Source organism: Hyperolius riggenbachi, chromosome 10 (assembly GCF_040937935.1).
Source record: "Hyperolius riggenbachi isolate aHypRig1 chromosome 10, aHypRig1.pri, whole genome shotgun sequence".
In the NCBI taxonomy this organism is placed as follows: Eukaryota; Metazoa; Chordata; class Amphibia; order Anura; family Hyperoliidae; genus Hyperolius; species Hyperolius riggenbachi.
This window is the reverse complement of record NC_090655.1, coordinates 178,571,602-178,577,601: the sequence shown is the minus strand read 5'-3', so window position 1 is coordinate 178,577,601 and position 6,000 is coordinate 178,571,602.

Sequence of the window (6,000 nt, the reverse complement as noted above, 5' to 3'; positions counted from 1 at the left end):
GCCCCTAGGCCAAAGAGGCCATAGCCTAGGGTCACAAAAACCTGTTTATTTTGGTAACGTTAATGGTGGCGATTCTGACAAACATAAATCGTAGTCATGGCCGTTAGCAAAGTCTGAATCTCATGACATGTCTCACACAGGTAGAAGGCATATTGTTGTACTTGCACTCCAATGTTGGGTTCCCTACATCTCTGCAAACCAGAGTTACAGGGGTGCAAAAGTGCTAAAATCCCCCATAGGCTTCCATTGGGGCCTAGCTTTTGAGGGTACAAAAGCGCAGGTTTCTGCCGAACGGTAAGGCTGAGCAGTCCCAAATTTTCAGGCTTTGTAGGAAGTTTAAGGGGGCTCAGGGCTGGTGAGTTTTGGGCCCTTACCTTACCGTTCAGCAGAAACCTGCGCTTTTGTACCCTCAAAACCTAGGCCCCAATGAAAGCCTATGGGGGATTTTAGCACTTTTGCACCCCCGTAACTCTGGTTTGCAGAGATGTAGGGAACCCAAGATTGGAATGCAAGTACAACAATATGCCTTCTACCTGCATGCGACATGTCGTAAGATTCAGACTTTGCTAATGGCCATGGCTGCAATTTATGTTCGCCACCACAGTACTATTGCAAAAATAAACAGGTTTTTGTGACTCTAGGCTATGATCTTTTTGGGTTAGGGGCCTGAAATTCACCAGTCATGATCCCCCTAAGAGTCCCTACAATGCTAGAAAATTTGCCACTGCTGAGCCATCGCCCTTTGAAAAAATGTGAGATTTTTGGAAAGTATAATAGAAAGCCCAATGAAAGCCAATGGCAAAATTCAGCACTTTTACACTCCCATAACTCTGGTTAGTTTATCACCCACTGACTTTAGCTGTTAGTAGCAAAGGCGCCTTACATCCTAGCAACACCAAATTTGCAGGTTATGTTAAAAAGATAGTGGGAAACAATATTAAAACATTTTTTTTTACAAATTTTATTTTTGGGGAATGTGCTGAGTGGGAGAAATCTGAAAAAAAAATTGCACGGGGTCCCCCAGGAGAAATTAAGTTTATTAAAATACTTTTCTCGTGGTTGTGTTTTTTTTTCATTTAACCCTTTGTGGAATTGGGAAGGGGTACTTAGTACCCCTATACTCATTTCTCCTGGGAGTGGGGTGGGCATCTGGTGTTCCCTTCTTAAAGGGGACTCCTAGATGCCACCATGAACCCCCCCCCCCCCAGGGAGTCATCACTCCAACCTCCTCCTGGGGCACCGAAGGTGGGAAGGAGTCCCTTGTCCATGGATTGGACAAGGGCTCTGGGGGGAGGGGAAGGCTTGGCCACCCCTCCCCCCGGAGCCCCCCATACCATGGACCATGCGGGCTGGTATAGCTCAGGGTGCGAAGCCCCAGTTGGCTGGGGCTCCGCATTCTGGCTATCCCAGCCTGCATGGGGGACAAGGGGTTACAGAGGCTCGGGAGGGGGGACCCCACGCCATTTTTTTTTTCAGATTTCCCACACTCAGAACATTCCCCAAAAATAAAAACATGTTTTTTTAAATATTGTTTCCCACTATCTTTTTAACATAACCTGCAAATTTGGTGTTGCTAGGATGTAAGGGGCCTTTGCTATTAACTGCTGGGAAATATTTCCCACGATCTGGCATTTAAATGTATCATTTTTTTCTTTGAACTTTTAAAATCGATTTTCTCAAAAAGTATAAGGTCTTTTTTGAAAAAAAAAAAAAATCCCCTTGCTCCCACTTTTCTTCTTAACATAACCTGCAAATTTGGTGATTCTGTCATTTAAGGGGGCTTTGTTATTAACCCTTAAAGTCAGCTGGTTTTGGGCGACGGTAGCTGAATCCAAATTCGTAATCATGGGTTAAAACCCGTGATCAGGGCCGAATTCGAGATACACTATTCAGGAAAATTCGGATTTGGGTACAGGATCGCTATTTGAATTTCGAATTCGGCAAGCATGAAAATCTACCCATGTTCACGGGTAGAATTCAAATTCGTGAATTTGGAGAGCAACCTGTGCTGGACTGGTGCGCACCATGGCGAGAGAGCAGACGATGGTGGTTTTCAAGCCCATATGTTCGGGCTGAGGTAGCTGAATGACAGAACAACAGTGACTGAGTGTCCAGTTGATTGAATTTGGTCTGTCCACAATGAAGCAACAACGTTATTATCTATCTTCATTTAGCCGGTCATTGCTTCATTGTGATAAGGTAACGATCACGAAGGGGCATTGACACATGTACATGCCTTTTGTTTTGTTGCTGCAGTGCAGCCAGAAAAATTAGGCAGGCATGTACACGCACCAGAAAAATTATTATAGCGGCCGCTGCTAGCAGCGGCCTTAAAAAATCAGAAATCCACCTGGAGTCCACCTGGACCCTGTTGGTGGTGGCAGAGAAGGCAGTCAAGCGGTTACACAGGTGTAGTGAACAGGTTGCAGTGACTGCTGGTACAACAATGTGCAGTTACACAGGTGTAGTGAACAGGTTGCAGTGGCTGCTGGTACAACAATGTGCAGTTACACAGGTGCAGTGAACAGGTTGCAGTGACTGCTTGTACAACAATGTGCGGTTACACAGGTTCAGTAAACAGGTTGCAGTGACTGGTATATAACAACGCGTGCTGTCACACAGGTGCAGTGAACATGAACAGGTATGCATGGTCGGACTGGTATTACAAATGTGCAGCTGTCACACACAGGTGCAGTGAACAGTTATGCAGTGACTGGTATTATATAACACTGCGTGCTGTCACGCACATAAACAGGTATGCACGGTCGGACTGGTATTACAAATGTGCAGCTGTCACACACAGGTGCAGTGAACAGTTATGCAGTGACTGGTATTATATAACACTGCGTGCTGTCACGCACATGAACAGGTATGCACGGTCGGACCGGTATTACAAATGTGCAGCTGTCTGTCACACACACAGGTGCAGTGAAAAGGTAAGCACTGAATGTGCTGGGCCTTGCACAGTATAGCAATTAGCAAGGGCCAGCTGCGACACACAGGGCTGTACAATGCAGTGTCAGTGGCACACACACAAAAAAAAAAACACTTCACAAGAACATTAGCTCTGAAAAGAGCTCTTTTTGTGGTGCTTTTCAACAACAAATATCAGCTAAGAGCAAGCTACAAGAACCTAACTAAGCTTTCCCTAATCTCTGCAGCAACTCTCTCCCTTCTCTCACTACTGCAGCAACACCGAGTGAGATTATGGCCGACGCAGCTGCCTTATATAAGGGGGGGGGGGGGTCCAGGAGGGAGTGCAGCCTGATTGTCTGTCATGTGTCTGCTGACTGTGATGTAGAGGGTCAAGGTTTAGCACAATGATGTAGTATAGGGGCGGGTCAAACGCGCCATCAAGTTTGCATTTTGACGCGAACATGAACCACAGATGTTCGCGCGAATATGTTCACGGCCGAACCGTTCGGGACAACTCTACATTATCTTTATTTTAAACGATTTGAAACTAGCTGGAGGGGTAGCGGGGACGGGGGACCCAGGTGAGGGAGGGGGTCCGTCCCCCCTCCCCAATGACCGCTGTCACCCTCGTCCTGGCTACTATCACCATCCAGCATGGCAGCCCCCTCTCCCCCCTCCCCAGGCTGTGACACAGAAATGAATCCATTTCTGTGTCAAAATTTGCTTGTGTATAGAGAAATCCATTTTCCTATTACCTGCCACTACCTCTGCGTGTATCAGGGTCCAGATCCATTGCGTCCTCGCCGACCGCTGTCATCCCTGTCCTGGCTGCTATCACCCTCCAGCATGCCCCCCCCCCCCCTCCCCCCACGCTGTGACACAGAAACAGATCCATGCAAAAGTGCTTAGAAAAGCGCTTAGCTTAAAATCTCTAACGCGCATGTAAGCGCCAAGAGGAGCTAAAAAAATTGCCTACAAAAATGCAAAATGTAAGCGTGAGCGCTTGCGATTTATGATGTAAACAAGGCCTTATCGCTTTGTTCTCACTGTGCACACATTTTGTTCTGGAGAGGAGACTGTGATCTCTAGTGAAGCAAAAAAGAAAGTGGCAGGCTGCTAAAACCAGCTTTTAACTTGCTAAGATAAACATTCAGGATGGACAGTAAGTTCACTATTCTTTTCTACACCATATGGATTCAGTGACTCATCTTCTATATGTTGTATCACTATTCTGTGTATTATTATTATTATTATTATTATTATTATTATTATTATTATTATTACTACTACTACATAACATAAAGCACCAAAATATTCAGAGGCATCATTGTTTAATGTTGTAATGTCCCTGTGTAGCATTGTTTAATGTTGTAATGTCTTCCCTATCTATTGTTTAATAATAATAATAATAAAAGTAAAAGTGTAAGCCTGTACTCACTCACTGCAAATATACTAGAATAACTGTCTATCATTATAATTTAAAAAAAAAGATTTCAGAGATAAAAAAAAAGAGGTTGCAAACTTAAAAGAGAAAGTGAGTCATGGGTCTGTATCAAGACTTCTCTTCTCTGGTACCTGCAGAACTGTGTTATAAAGTATAGTAGATATGTATGAATTAGAGGTTTGGTGGCGTCGCTGTATACTCAAAATACACCTTGACAAAAAGCTACTGCAGAATACATCTATCACTACACAATTTATCCCAGTTGTAATGTAACACAATGAAAGAAGTACAGGTTGGAGTAATTCACTTGGTACAACATAAAGGGGTTTTTCCCTCAGGCACAACAGGACCGCAAGACTACATATCCAGGGGTGAGCCTGGGGTGCCTGGCACCTGGGTGCAAGATTTTCTCTGGCGCCTATGGGAGTGGTTAAATTGACCGCGCCCAACCACATAACCACACCCATGTCCTGCCTAATCACACCCACACCTTCCACCTTTTTACGCATGCATGTGATACCCCATTTTTACGCCTCTTCCATGCATAGCAATGACTCAATCCATTTTCCAATCTAAAGATAAATAAACTGAGTAGACAGACATTACCATGTTCAAAACAAAGAAAACTTTTTTTTATAACAAAACATTTCAACAAAAAGCATATACCAACATTGTGAGGTGGTGCTAATCCATCCCTACTCATATGAACTGATGTTCCAGTGGATGTCCCCCACACAATGCAACCAGATTGTCAGCAGATATCCTCACAAACGTCAGTCAAATGGGCCACAGACAGTCAAATGAATAAGCTGCCTTTCATGGAAAGGATAACAGTAGTATGCGTCAATGTCAAGCACTGTCTCTGTCAGCCTGTCACACTCACACAGCCACATACTACTGTGTTATCCTTTCCATAAAAGGCAGCTTATTCATTTGACTGTGGGGGATGCATCTGTACTTTGGGCAAGCCAAGCAGTATAGGGACCCCCGTTTAGGCAGTGAGAGACAGGGACCCCCGTTTAGGCAGTGAGAGACAGGGACCCCCGTTTAGGCAGTGAGAGACAGGGACCCCCGTTTAGGCAGTGAGAGACAGGGACCCCCGTTTATGTAGTGAGTGACAGGGACCCCCATTTAGCTAGTGAGTGACAGGGAGCCCCATTTAGCTAGTGAGTGACAGGGACCCCTGTTTAGCTAGTGATAGACAGGGACCCCCATTTAGCTAGTGAGTGACAGGGAGCCCCATTTAGCTAGTGAGTGACAGGGAGCCCCATTTAGCTAGTGAGTGACAGGGAGCCCCGTTTAGCTAGTGAGTGACAGGGAGCCCCGTTTAGCTAGTGAGTGACAGGGAGCCCCGTTTAGCTAGTGAGTGACAGGGAGCCCCGTTTAGCTAGTGAGTGACAGGGAGCCCCATTTAGCTAGTGGGTGACAGGGAGCCCCATTTAGCTAGTGAGTGACAGGGAGCCCCATTTAGCTAGTGAGTGACAGGGACCCCCGTTTAGCTAGTGATAGACAGGGACCCCCGTTTAGCTAGTGAGTGACAGGGAGCCCCATTTAGCTAGTGAGTGACAGGGAGCCCCATTTAGCTAGTGAGTGACAGGGAGCCCCGTTTAGCTAGTGAGTGACAGGGAGCCCCGTTTAGC